The sequence below is a fragment of the Adiantum capillus-veneris genome, chromosome 18, assembly GCF_014529385.1.
Source record: "Adiantum capillus-veneris isolate H3 chromosome 18, ASM1452938v2, whole genome shotgun sequence".
Lineage (NCBI taxonomy): Eukaryota > Viridiplantae > Streptophyta > Polypodiopsida > Polypodiales > Pteridaceae > Adiantum > Adiantum capillus-veneris.
Genome location: NC_140948.1, coordinates 98310733 through 98325291, shown reverse-complemented (window position 1 = coordinate 98325291; position 14559 = coordinate 98310733).

The following is a 14559-nucleotide window of genomic DNA, read 5'->3' as shown; positions in this document are numbered from 1 at the left end:
TACTTACCGGCGAAAGCTTCAAATTTTGACATAAAAGCCGGGAGAACTTCAAGTTTCCCTTATTTTCTTCGGTTAGAAAAATGTATTTTTCTAGTCCAGCACCTCTCCCACCTCTTCCTTCATCTCTTTCTACTCTCTCTTTCCCTTGTGTGAACCCACCCCCTACTCTCTCTCTAACTCACACTCTCTCTATCTCCCCTTACTCTCTCTCTCTCTCTCTCTCTCTCTCTCTCTCTCTCTCTCTCTCTCTCTCTCTCTCTCTCTCTCTCTCAATTTTCTCTCCCTCTTAACTCTTTCACCTACAAGCTCTATCGGGCCCGCCTGCTGCCGCTGCCCACGCGCACCAACTCACACACACACACACCCTCTCCCATACTTTGTCGTGTAGCCCGAGGCCCCGCTTCAAAGCCCTTGCATCTCTCTCTCTCTCTCTCTCTCTCTCTCTCTCTCTCTCTCTCTCTCTCTCTCTCTCTCTCTCTCTCTCTCTCTCTCTCTCTCTCTCTCTCTCTCTCTCTCTCTCTCTCTCTCTCTCTCCCTCCACTGTTGCGCGCCAGATCTGGAAGCAGTCACCAAGCCTTCACTTGCGCTAACTCCCCACTTGACACAGTCCCTCTCTCTCCTCCTGTATGCGGCAGCGCGCAGCACAGCCGCAACGTCAGCTCTTCAAGCTAAGTCAAGGTAAGTTTTTTAAAAAATAAATAAATATATATTAATATATATATATATATATATATATATATAACGCTAAAAAAACTCACAAAAACAAAAAAGAATTTTAAAAAACTATAAAAAATCACAAATAACAAAAAAAACTCATTAAAAGGAATAAAAAAATCAAAAGAAAAAAAGAAAAGCATAAAAAATTCACTAAAAAAATAAAAGTATCTTAGAAAACTCTATAAAAAATAAAAATTGACAAAAAAAGGTAAAAAAGAAAATCCAAAAATTCACAAAAAAAAAAAGAAAACATAGAAAATTCACAAAAAAATAGAAAAACCTCATAAAAATTTCAAAAATAACACGGATAAATAAAAAAATCATAGAAAACTAAAAAAAAGTCACGAAAAATCATAAACTCATCGGAATTTCAAAATAAATCACAAAAAATTCATAAAAACCATCAAAAATTCCATAAAAATTTACAAAACTTTACAAAAATTAGAAAATTACCAGAAAAATTCCTAAAAATCAAAACTTTTCCAAAAAAAAAAGTAAAAAATCATAAAAAGACCATAAAATTTTAAAAAATCAAAATTTCACAAAAAATTAGAAAAAATAAAAAGAAAGGCGTCAAAATTGCCAAAAAAGCCAGCAAAAAGCAAAGAAAAATTAGAAATCGTCAGAAAGACCCAGAAAGAGCAAAAAAAATCAGCACAAGCCCGAAAAAGGCATAACTAGCAAAAATGCACCGTCGGAGAGTCACACCAAGCATACACCGCAAGTCGAGAGTTACACTGCGCAAAGCGAAATAGTGAATTAAGCCGACAGGGACTCAAATCGAGCCGAGAGTTCAAGTACAGCAGAGCAAGCTAGTAGCAGTGGCAACTTCTGCACAAGTGCAATAGACTAGATTTTGCAGCTATATGGATACAATGGATACAAAGTCTTATATGCAGATACAAAAGTCCATAGATACTTGATGAGCAGTACAAGCAACATAGGAGGCAAGATCCTATTGATCAGGGTAAAGCCAGATTCAGAGAACTCCTAGATGTTCACAGACTTGAGTGGAGCCAGGTATTGCAAACTTAAAGATGAAGTGCAGATAGAAGTGCAAAAAATTGACCCAAGTGGGTATCCAAAAATCTGCACAAGTCCACAAAGCATCCATTTGATGCATATGCAATCAAGGTCATTGTACATGGATTACAGTGGTCATATCTATAGTCAAGAACCAGAAATGAAAGATCCAACATATCAACCAATAGAAGCCAATCTAATGGAAGAACAAAGCCAAAGACGGTACAAAGGTCAAGATAGAGCAATCTACAGCTTGATGCTCAGTGTTTTAAAGGAAGACGCTGACAACTTGGCCAGCATAGAAGCAGAAACTTCTCAGCAAGAGCTCGACATAATAGAAACAAATGAATTACCACCAATCATGGCGTATTGCTCAGATTGTGGACGAAAAGGTGGACATTTTACTGAAGATTGTCCAAGAAATCCTGACAAGCGGGATACATCAACTGTCAAGCAAGGTATAAAGCAAATTGAAAATGTGAATATCGATGTAGGTGCATCTAACTTGTCACTTTTAATGCAATCAGATGATTTTGCATTACCATTAGAAGCACAATTCAAAACACTGCAAGTTCAAAATCAGCATAAAGATACACAGACACCGAAAAAGCTTAAAATTGATTCTTTGAACAACAAATTCTTGCATGAATTTAGTCAAGGTGTCGAGATATCACAGAATGTTGAAAAGACTGTTAGGTTTGCAAATGATTTTGCATTTACTGATACAAGTGTGGAATCATCCACGAGTCTAAGGGACACATCAAAGAAAATGATGTTAGCTTTGTATGGTACACATAATTCATATGCACACTATGTAGACCAAAAAGGAAAACTATACAAAAAAGATCATCCTGTGTTTGAACGACCCACATACCAGCTCATAGAAGTGGGTCAGTGATAGATAAAAAAGGATGGTTCATTTCAGAGGAAAGAATCTATTATAGCCCATCCTCTCTAGAGTTGAAGGATATTACTCGAGTGAACTCAGAAATTTGTTCAGAGCCAAACTCTCCTCCATCAGAAATCAAACTATGATGTTGTGACCAAACGAACATATACTTTGATCAAAACAATCATAGATACAGACGAGAGTCTAGCATCTATGAAGCCTTGGGTCCTGAAATCACAGAAGCTCAAATCATAGGAGACCCATGGGATAGACAATATCAGGGCGAAGATAATGCTATTTATAGCTTGACTTGGAGAATAATTTGTCAAGTTTCATGGAGATACATAGAAAACTATGTAGAAGGTTTACACATGCCAACCATCAATAATGCTACCCAAAGTGTACCTTCACAGTCCCAAAAGGTGAGACTAAATCAGAGCCAACCAATTTTGAACTCTTACAATGAAGCAGGCTATAGTGATCACCCTAGGAAGGGGGGAGCTATAAATCCATCAAGCTCAGCTTATGTACCAGGAAATGCTACACCAAGTAGAAGTCCTAGGGCTTCTAGCCAATAGACCCCTTTGAAGCAAAAACCATTGAAAGATCATATGGTTGTTGTAAGTTTTCAATTGACCCAGATTCCATCAAAATCTGTAGACAAATGCTTCTATGAAGATCATCAAAGACAGAAGTTTTAGCTGATCTCCACAAATCAGAGTCAAAAGCCGACAAATCCCATAGTGTTCAAACAGTTACATGTGATCAAGCTCACATATGCATATCAAGATGCACATGGCAACAAATATCAGCAAGATCACGACCTTGTACAAACCCCTATGGATGGTAAGACTGAAGTCAAAGACTATCTAAAGATGATGCAAAGCCTCAAGCTGCCAGAATAAGTGACAAAAAAGTCAAAGTCAATGAAATCTAAAGTACAAAAATCTACACAAAGGTCACCACCAAAATATCCTCCAAAGAGACAGATTCTGCCAAAAAGTACAATGGATCTATTAAGATCAAAGGTTACTCAGATGCAGATGGATAATGCTCATCAATTGCAAACAAAAAGTGAAATATCACAGTCATATGAGTCAACATCAATTGAAGCAGGTGGTCAAAGAAAAGAAAATGCATATAAAGTTCAACCAAAGGACATTGCCACAACAAAAGAAGCCAATTCAGACACAAATCTTGAGAAGATCAAGTGCAACATTGTTGGCAAAAACAAAGAAAAGATGTGAAGAGAAGTAAAGCTAGATTTCCAGTTAGACAAAAACCTCATGTCTTTTTGCACCTAGAAAAGATGTGGCCAACCATAGCTAGAAGATGCTCCTGAATTTGTGAGCATATCAGGAAACAAAAGAGTAAAATGTTGGGGATTCATCTCCACCACCATTGAAGTAAGTTCACAGATTATCAAAGCTCAATTCCACGTGCTCACAACAAAGGATATGCCAGATGACATCATAATGGGAATGAAAATGGACCAGAAGATGTTAGAGATACAGAATGCAAAAAAGATGCAGTCTTTAGAGACAATCAAGAATGAAGACCAAGACTAGTCACCCACGGACGATAGCACAAAGTCCTCAACCACAGTTAAAATGGAGACTTATGTCAAAGAAGATCTTATTGAAGATGATTCATCTCCATCAATTAGAACCTCAGAAGAGCTTAAATCAAATCAGGCAGCAACAAGTGCAAATCAAACAAAGCAAAGAGAAAACACAATAGCTATTGAGCAGAGAATGACACCAAAAATCAACACAGAAAGGAAAACACATGGGATCACAATGGAGCTTAAAAGAACAAGAGTACTATGGAGGTAACAGACACATATGGGTAACAAAACCGAAGGTAAGAGCATATGAAATAAATTCAAGTCCCTCCCAAGAAAGAAGTCAAACAAGGTATCAACCTCGACAATATCCTAGGATACCTAAGAAGCAGGTATACAACAGAACAACATTGAAATATGCTAAAGTCTACCACAACTCTCAAGAGGATACAAAACAAAAATGGATCGCAAAGAATGTTCCTCTTAGAAAAGGACATACTGTTAACCCTCGTGGCTCACGGACACCCTATCGCCTACGACGGACACCGTAACCGTATTATTTATTTAAGTAGAGTCAGGCACCGGGCTTGTCGGTCCAATAGGGAAAGGTAGAGTGATCGCCGATGAGAGGCGCACTCTAACATGAACATGCTAGGGTTAGTTGGCTAAGCATGGGCGCCCAAGTGTGAATGGGGTGAGCTCACATAAAATCCAATTAAACCTAAAATTGAGTCATTCTCTCATTGTGCAATAGAAGCAGCTCTTGCTCCATCTCCACCTTCTCCTTCACCATCTCCTTGTGTGTGTGCGTGTGAGAGAGAGAGAGAGAGAGTGTGTGAGAGTGTGTGTGCGATCGAGCGTTGCGGCGGCACGACGTCGGTGAGGCGGTTGAGCGCGGCGTAGCGGCATCTCCCTCTTCTTCGCGGCGCGGGAATCCTTCATTCGCAACTACGCAGGAAGGTGAGTGACACACCGTTCTTCCTTGTGAGCTTGTCTGTTGTATGACTGTGTGCTAGGAGCTTTTGTGGCTCGCACACGGCGCGTAGCAAGTCCCTAGCCCTGACACATAGGGTATACAGAGATTTGGCTACCAGTCAATCGCAAGCCAACTGCAACTACACTAGACCTTCTTGAAGATATCAAGAACTCAACAAGACCTACAGCTCAACAAAGACAACAAAGGAGATACAAAGGTCATCAAGTGATTTGGATTCTTAAGTCTTCCAATGCTCCTATAGTCAAAATCCAGATGCCTACAGCCAACAAAGGCCTACAACAACATCAAAGACTCCTATTAATAGGCCCAATTGGAGAATCAAACGGATAATGGAGTCTTCACGGTCAAAGAAGGAAAACCCAACCAACCAGAATGCAGATTCAAAGATGATAAAATAGGTATGGCAAAAGAAACCTTAAATGCCAACTTGATCCTTCACTAATCCTATTTTTGAGGATTCAAGCTTACTTTTACCTAAAGAAATGTTTGTAGTAAGCACAAGAATGTAAAAAATCAAGTCGTCACGGTGCAAAAAACACTCTTTGGCATAGTTAGAGTTGGATTGCTGAGCCATAAAATGAGAAAAGCACTAGTCCCAAATCTTCAAGTCATATTAAACTATGTGCTAAGAGTTGTAGTTATTAGGCTTATACTCAAGCTGGAAGAGTTGAGCATATCTAAGTCGTGCTGCTCATGCTAGATGAGATGAGCATAAGAGTCAAAGTCTATTAACTTACAATTGGTGGAGTGTCGTAGAGTCCAACACCCACGCACAGTGCATAGTAAGATGAGAGCACATATCCTCGTCAACGAAAACCATTCTTCAAGGGGTGCCATCTTGCAAAGCCATGACATATGCTTTTATAGCTACACCATCTTTCTGAAGAACCCCTCAAAATCTTTCTTGCACAGCATATTGTTTTACATGCATTTTTTTGTATGCATAAATAGGATGTCCCATCATTGGACATATGCATTAGACACTCTTTTTTGCTTCCACCTATGCACCTTAAGTGAACTACAATAGGCAAACCAATATTCCATAATGCTACCCTCTCACATTTGCTGCCTTTTTAATTCCATATCTATGAGCAAATAATCCTTTGAGTACTATATTAATATTTCCCATTCTAATAAGTACTCCAATAATGCACGTATCCCAAAGGCACTTTTTTCCCACTGGGTTCTTTCCCTTTGGTCATCCAGGTATTAGACCCTAATTTAGAATCTCATCATTCTACTTCCCTTGTACATACTTTTCATAAATAAACATCGGTCTCATCATTATGCTATTACAATGGACAAATGCAATATCATCTCTCACAAAGCAGACATATTTGGACCAATGAAGATGCTGCAACAAATTGGACCTCATCAACAAATTCAATGACAAATGAAGACAAGCATCCCATCAACAACCAATCAAAACCTTCCACAGTCTCCACAGACACTTTTCAACAGTGCCCAAGGATGGGCATTAAAATCGGAGGGGGGAATGTTAACTGAGTCAACGTCAGTTAACAAAAATCTGCTAGAGACCAAAGATGTACGAATGCACATCGAGGATGAATGCAAAGAAGCAGTAAAGATTGGGGTTACACATTTTTCACGTTTTCCCAAAATGGTCACGTATTATAAATTCTCGACTTATTTCAAGCAATTGTAATATTTTAATGTGTTATGGTCTCAATGGGAGTTCCAAGATGTAAAGAATAGATCAATTATTGTGCCTAGGTAGTAGATTTAGTAAGTGGAGCCCTAAAGACCTTGGATGCCCGGACATTGCATATTTTTAACCATATATAAAGTAATGTGTAAAAAAAATTAGGGTTCTCAAGCTCATTTGTTGAGAGCACTCTTTGGTGAGAGCTGAGCTATGTGGCTATGGATTCCTTGAGCTTCTCCTTTCTCATGAGACTTGATTAGCATTAATCAATAATTCATTCTCTCTCACTATGCCTCTCTCTTACTTCTTATGATTGCCTATGATGCTTAGATTAACTAGATCTTAACTAATTAGTGGTTAATCCCTCTCTAATCTTGTGTGATTGCCCTCTTTTTCTTGTGTGTGCATGTAGGTTAGATTGGAGTGTGGTGCTCGATAGATCTATGTGTGTGTGCTTGCAATTAGTGTGTGTGATTGGGTTGATTAGAGGTGAAAAGAAGTGGATATGGAGATTGCTCTTCATTGTGGCTTTGCTCCTCCATAGGCCAAGAAGCTCACCTCATAGAGTTAATTATTTGTGTTGCCGCGATTATCTCACTAACCATGTGAGTGTTTCCATGCCCTACCCGGGTAGCGCATCCCTCCATATTGACAATTTTGTTGGTCATTGGAGCTATTGCAACGATGGAACCCCCAGAAGCAGACCTTTGCAATGCTTCAAGATCAACAAAGAGGTTGTTGTGCTCGTTAAACTATACCTCTCTGCCACCCTTGCCTAAGAACGTTGTTTCAATATGGAATGGTAACCCAAGTTTCTCAAACACCTCATCGTTTACGTGCCAGACAGTAACCTTTACATGTGATGGCTTTGGCAGCAACGATCTTCTCTGCAGTTTATTTTGAGACTTTTTAGATAATGCTTTGAAGAGTTACCTGTATACCATCTGTGAGATGCCACTCTCATCAAGTATTGATTGCACTTCCATTGGCTCCAACTTATTCTCGTTCATGAAGGAGATAAGGATCCTCCCTTTCAACTTACAAATTTTTTTCTGCGTTATCATCTCTTCAATTACTTCTTTTGGAACTAGATGGTTGTAACGCACTCCGGCATTGAAGCTTACACCATTTGAGTTTGGATGCAGTAAAGACCTGCCAAAAAAGCACCATGCATTATGATCATGTATAGAAAAGTGTATCCGTTTCTTAGTGAAGCACATTGAAGATACTGTAAGGTCTCTGACCCCGATCAAAAAGAGCACCCTTGTACCATGAATTGAATATAATGGAATAAGTTACTATTTTTAGTAGTTTTCCAAATTCTGTCAATGCCATGATGTTTAGAATGTTTTAAAGCTTCGAAATGTGAACTAAAATAATTTTTGTAAAAAAATTCCAAAAATAGTAAGTTTTTGGTTACCCAACCCGTCCATTTTTTACCGTCTTGAAAAACTGCACCCGTACCCCGAATTTGAAAAAAATGCATTTTCGAACCCCGGGGGCTGCTAAATATGGCAGGTAATCGGGCCAGTACGTCTTAGTTAGAGCTCCGTATAGCAATTTACGGGATCAAAATCCATCTCGTATGACTCGTTTTAGCCTAAAATCAATTTTTCCAAAAATTGAGCGGGGAGGCACCGGAGCCCGGGGCTGTGTGGGAACAGGTTCCAGGCCACTCCAAACCAGCTTTAGCAGCTAGGGGGCGCCCTCTTGCCTTGTGGGAGTCTTTGGGAAGTTTCCAAGCTTGCAACTAAGTGTGAGAACCAATTAACTAAACCAACTGGACACTAGGTGGATAGGCAACTAGACTTGCCATGCAAGGACTAATGCTCACTCAGATGCTTATAGCAACACAAATCAATTTCAAGCCTGTAAGAGCCTATTTAAAGGCCTACTCACACACACACACACACACACACACACACACACACACACACACACACACACACACACACACACACACACACCTACACACACTGGGAAGGTGCTACCGGTACACACACCTTTTGAAGGAAAAGCAAGGAGGGAGGTGCTGTCGAATTCTCGCCTCAAGAAGCTCGATTAGATCAGAGAATCGAGAAGATTATCAGGCCTTAATCACGATAACCACGGTTTAATTAATGCCTCTGTAAATTCTTTTCATTACCATCTAAATTCCTCGTCTATTAGGCTTATTCCTGGTCGTAATTCTCTATAATTACTCTCTAATTTCTCCTTAACCATATTCTATTATATAATCATCATCCCATAGCTGAATTATCAGCCATTCATCACTCTTAATTAATGATTAGTGCATGATTATTAGAATTTTCTCTCTCTAGTTAGCATAGTAATTAATCGATAAGCTGGTAATTGTGTAGATTGATGAGAATCACTCTTTCTATCATTCATTAATATTGTAGATAAATTAAATTCATTTCCCTTATGCATTAAGATGTAAATAAGGAAAAATTAATCCGTTGTTAAGTCTCTAAGAGTTGACTTTCCTCACACCTATGCATAAGGTGAATCTGCATCATCTATTTGCTAAGAAAGAGATTAATCATACTTAATTCATCTCTCTGGTAATTCCATTAGTGAAATCCTATTATTCTTAATCATGTAAGCCGAGTAATTATCTTTAGAGCCGGTTCCCATAGTATTATGTGTCATCCATAATGATTGCTATATGGAAAAATCTAGACCTCTCATATAGGAGGGATTAATTGATGTTGCTAATCTATCTATTGGGTTGTTATGACGCTTGCGAACCTTAGCTTTTTCTCCAAGCTAATTATTTAAAGTAGTGAGTAAAATGGCTTCGGTTAAGAGAACTCGCTTCGGTGGTGCCCACGACCGCGAGGCAGGAACAAGCAATGTCAATGGAAAGGGAAAAGCTCCCATGGAGGAACAAATACCGGCCATCTCACAGGCCATCAACGAAGAAATGGAAGAGGTAGGTCACAATTTCATTCAAGTTGTTTAATTTAACATTGCACACGTTTAACTAGGAATGAACATATCCCCAAACATGTTGGAGAAATCCGATGGAAACCTCGGCATTGAATTCATTGTACATTAAGTTCTAAAGTAGGAAGGAAATGATTGATGGGTATGCTGTTTGCAAGAGGAAAGAATGTCTGCTAGGGAAAATTTAGCTCGACATGTTCATTTTATTTCCAATTTTGAATCAGTCCTGACCCCCCTACTGATCACAGGGGGCAGAGTTCCTCGTTAAGGGCTCTAGAATCCACATCTTGCTTTTTATGCGGTGGATACCCACGACTTGCTTTCTATGCGGTGGGAACCCACGTCTTGCTTTCTATGTGGTGGGAGTGTCCATGACGTGCTTTCTATGCGGTGGACATACCTAGTTGTATGGGCAGTTAGGTGACAACGGGAGGAGTGAACTCTTGCTGGAGGGGGGATATTGTACCTCCAGAACATTGAAATTTTTATGAATAAGTTTGAGTATAATTTTTACTAGAATTCTGTCTTGGTGTTGTTGCAATACTGGTTGAAAGGGCTGTCTTAACGAACAATGTGCTTCGGAATTAAAACAAGGAATGTTTATGTTGAATAACCTTTGTGGTAGTAATTAGGTCACACAAGGAAGTGTGAGTGTGGGGGTGGAAAGTGGGGGCTTGGCTCAGGTTGCCAATGCCTACGAGATGGGTGGTCCCGATTGGTAGGGAACTCTCTTTCCCCATAGTGCTTACTTTGATATTAGTAATACTCATTGCCCCTAGAGCGATGAAATCTCGAGAGTACGTGCCTCTGAAACATGGGAAAAAAGGCACTCGGGGTTTATCTCCTCTTGGAAGGTGGGTCTTAGGATCGCTAGATAGTTCAGTACGCTTCCCCTGCGAGGTGGAGCTAGATCTCCTTGCTAGTAGGCTTGAACTCGACTCACCTTGTGATGAGAGATCGTCCGCTAGTCGAACCCCGAACCATTTTGTTTGCTTCATTAGAAAATTTTGGAGGTCATTTGGAGGGCCTTGTAAGAAATTGTATTTCTCTCTCTAGAAACTTTTTTTAAAATGCACTTGCACCTTGTGAGTACGTCCAAAAGGACAACCAGACACTTTAAAAAGTAGATTTATATTCCCAATCGTCCTTGAAACCGGTCACTTTTTTATTTAATGTGAGCGTCTTTTTCAGGAGGCCGGTGCGGTACATTCAAGGCAGCTTACGTCATCACTGAAAGTTAAAAAGTCACAAACTATCAAATAGTGATAGATTTTGAGGCTTTTGACACCACCAATGCGTCCGGAACGCTAAAATACCCTAAAAACGAATGTCTACTTGTCTCATTCCGACATCCGGAAAGGCAAAAAATGTCAAAAAACCCCAAAAAATGGGTTTTTTACTTAAGGCGCGCGAGGAGGCATTCTAAAATGCTAGAATGCCCCTCTGTGCGCCGTTAGTACAAAGCTCCTTTTAGTGATTTTTGGACAATTATCTTTCAAGAAAGCCTACCCATGTTTCTCTATTGCACTTTTGCACCATGCTCTCTCTCTCTCTCTCTCTCTCTCTCTCTCCTTTCTATAGCTTAGCATATTTAAAGAGATAGAGAGTGAGAGACTCCCATTACTAACGGCGCGCGTGGAGCATGTTTTGACCTCAAAAAACACCTCCTCGCGCCGTTAGTATAAGGTAACAGAAAGACTCTCTCTCTCTCTCTCTCTCTCTCTCTCTCTCTCTCTCTCTCTCTCTTTCCCCCGCCTTACTTCCTCTCTCTATAACACTCACATATATACACATAAACACATACACTGGTGGATGAACAGTACTAAAGGCGCGCATAGAGACATGCACACCGGTTGTGCCTCTCTACGCGCGCCTATAGTATAGAGAGAGAGAGAGAGAGAGAGAGAGAGAGAGAGAGAGAGAGAGAAAGAGAGAGAGAGAGAGAGAGAGAGAGAGGCTCTTTGTGTTTGTGTGTGTGTGTGTGTATGTTATATTTGTGTGTCTGTGTGTTTGTGAGTGTGTGTGTCTCTGTGTGTATGTGTGTATGTGTGTATGTTATATTTGTGTCTCTATGTGTTTGTGTGTATGTTATATTTGTCTGTGTGTGTGTGTGTGTGATCAAAATGCACTTTGTAGAACTGTAACAATGGGTGTGCGTGCTCACTCTTATAGACCCGAAATTATGATCTCTAAGGCTAAGATGATGGTCAATGCCGGAGTGCGTTACAACCATCTAGTTCCAAAAGAAGTAATTGAAGAGATGATAACGCAGAAAAAAATTTGTAAGTTGAAAGGGAGGATCCTTATCTCCTTCATGAACGAGAATAAGTTGGAGCCAATGGAAGTGCAATCAATACTTGATGAGAGTGGCATCTCACAGATGGTATACAGGTAACTCTTCAAAGCATTATCTAAAAAGTCTCAAAATAAACTGCAGAGAAGATCGTTGCTGCCAAAGCCATCACATGTAAAGGTTACTGTCTGGCACGTAAACGATGAGGTGTTTGAGAAACTTGGGTTACCATTCCATATTGAAACAACGTTCTTAGGCAAGGGTCAGAGAGGTATAGTTTAACGAGCACAACAACCTCTTTGTTGATCTTGAAGCATTGCAAAGGTCTGCTTCTGGGGGTTCCATCGTTGCAATAGCTCCAATGACCAACAAAATTGTCAATATGGAGGGATGCGCTACCGGGGTAGGGCATGGAAACACTCACATGGTTAGTGAGATAATCGCGGCAACACAAATAATTAACTCTATGAGGTGAGCTTCTTGGCCTATGGAGGAGCAAAGCCACAATGAAGAGCAATCTCCATATCCCACTTCTTTTCACCTCTAATCAACCCAATCACACACACTAATTGCAAGCACACACACATAGATCTATCGAGCACCACACTCCAATCTAACCTACATGCACACACAAGAAAAAGAGGGCAATCACACAAGATTAGAGAGGGATTAACCACTAATTAGTTAAGATCTAGTTAATCTAAGCATCATAGGCAATCATAAGAAGTAAGAGAGAGGCATAGTGAGAGAGAATGAATTATTGATTAATGCTAATCAAGTCTCATGAGAAAGGAGAAGCTCAAGGAATCCATAGCCACATAGCTCAGCTCTCACCAAAGAGTGCTCTCAACAAATGAGCTTGAGAACCCTAATTTTTTTTACACATTACTTTATATATGGTTAAAAATATGCAATGTCGGGCATCCAAGGTCTTTAGGGCTCCACTTACTAAATCTACTACCTAGGCACAATAATTGATCTATTCTTTACATCTTGGAACCCATTGAGACCATAACACATTAAAATATTACAATTGCTTGAATAAGTCGAGAATTTATAATACGTGACCATTTTGGGAAAACGTGGAAAAATGTGTAACCCAATCTTTACTGCTTCTTTGCATTCATCCTCGATGTGCATTCGTACATCTTTGGTCTCTAGCAGATTTTTGTTAACTGACGTTGACTCAGTTAACATTCCCCCTCCGATTTTAATGCCCATCCTTGGGCACTGTTGAAAAGTGTCTGTGGAGACTGTGGAAGGTTTTGATTGGTTGTTGATGGGATGCTTGTCTTCATTTGTCATGAATTTGTTGATGAGGTCCAATTTGTTGCAGCATCTTCATTGGTCCAAATATGTCTGCTTTGTGAGAGATGATATTGCATTTGTCCATTGTAATAGCATAATGATGAGACCGATGTTTATTTATGAAAAGTATGTACAAGGGAAGTAGAATGATGAGATTCTAAATTAGGGTCTAATACCTGGATGACCAAAGGGAAAGAACCCAGTGGGAAAAAAGTGCCTTTGGGATACGTGCATTATTGGAGTACTTATTAGAATGGGAAATATTAATATAGTACTCAAAGGATTATTTGCTCATAGATATGGAATTAAAAAGGCAGCAAATGTGAGAGGGTAGCATTATGGAATATTGGTTTGCCTATTGTAGTTCACTTAAGGTGACATAGGTGGAAGCAAAAAAGAGTGTCTAATGCATATGTCCAATGATGGGACATCCTATTTATGCATACAAAAAAATGCATGTAAAACAATATGCTGTGCAAGAAAGATTTTGAGGGGTTCTTCAGAAAGATGGTGTAGCTATAAAAGCATATGTCATGGCTTTGCAAGATGGCACCCCTTGAAGAATGGTTTTCGTTGACGAGGATATGTGCTCTCATCTTACTATGCACTGTGCGTGGGTGTTGGACTCTACGACACTCCACCAATTGTAAGTTAATAGACTTTGACTCTTATGCTCATCTCATCTAGCATGAGCAGCACGACTTAGATATGCTCTCAACTCTTCCAGCTTGAGTATAAGCCTAATAACTACAACTCTTAGCACATAGTTTAATATGACTTGAAGATTTGGGACTAGTGCTTTTCTCATTTTATGGCTCAGCAATCCAACTCTAACTATGCCAAAGAGTGTTTTTTGCACCGTGACGACTTGATTTTTTACATTCTTGTGCTTACTACAAACATTTCTTTAGGTAAAAGTAAGCTTGAATCCTCAAAAATAGGATTAGTGAAGGATCAAGTTGGCATTTAAGGTTTCTTTTGCCATACCTATTTTATCATCTTTGAATCTGCATTCTGGTTGGTTGGGTTTTCCTTCTTTGACCGTGAAGACTCCATTATCGTTTGATTCTCCAATTGGGCCTATTAATAGGAGTCTTTGATGTTGTTGTAGGCCTTTGTTGGCTGTAGGCATCTGGATTTTGACTATAGGAGC